We start from the raw sequence: 231 nt of genomic DNA, 5'->3' as shown, positions 1-231 counted from the left end.
GACAGGCGGGCAAACACAAACGCTCCCGCCATTCAGAGATGTAGGTAGCTGACACAATCCTATTATTTACATTCCGAATACTGATATTTGTCTGCCCCAGCTTCTTCCACAATATCTTCATGAAGAGATAGATTCAACGCCATATCTATCTCCAACAACACCCCATCAACAAGGGTCCTCGTCACATGTTTCATCTCTATTCATCCCAATCGATTCTAGGAGCCAATCTTC

Source organism: Histoplasma capsulatum, genomic scaffold, assembly GCF_000149585.1.
Source record: "Histoplasma capsulatum NAm1 scaffold_1 genomic scaffold, whole genome shotgun sequence".
Classification (NCBI taxonomy): domain Eukaryota; kingdom Fungi; phylum Ascomycota; class Eurotiomycetes; order Onygenales; family Ajellomycetaceae; genus Histoplasma; species Histoplasma mississippiense.
Note: the sequence above shows the minus strand (reverse complement) of the source record.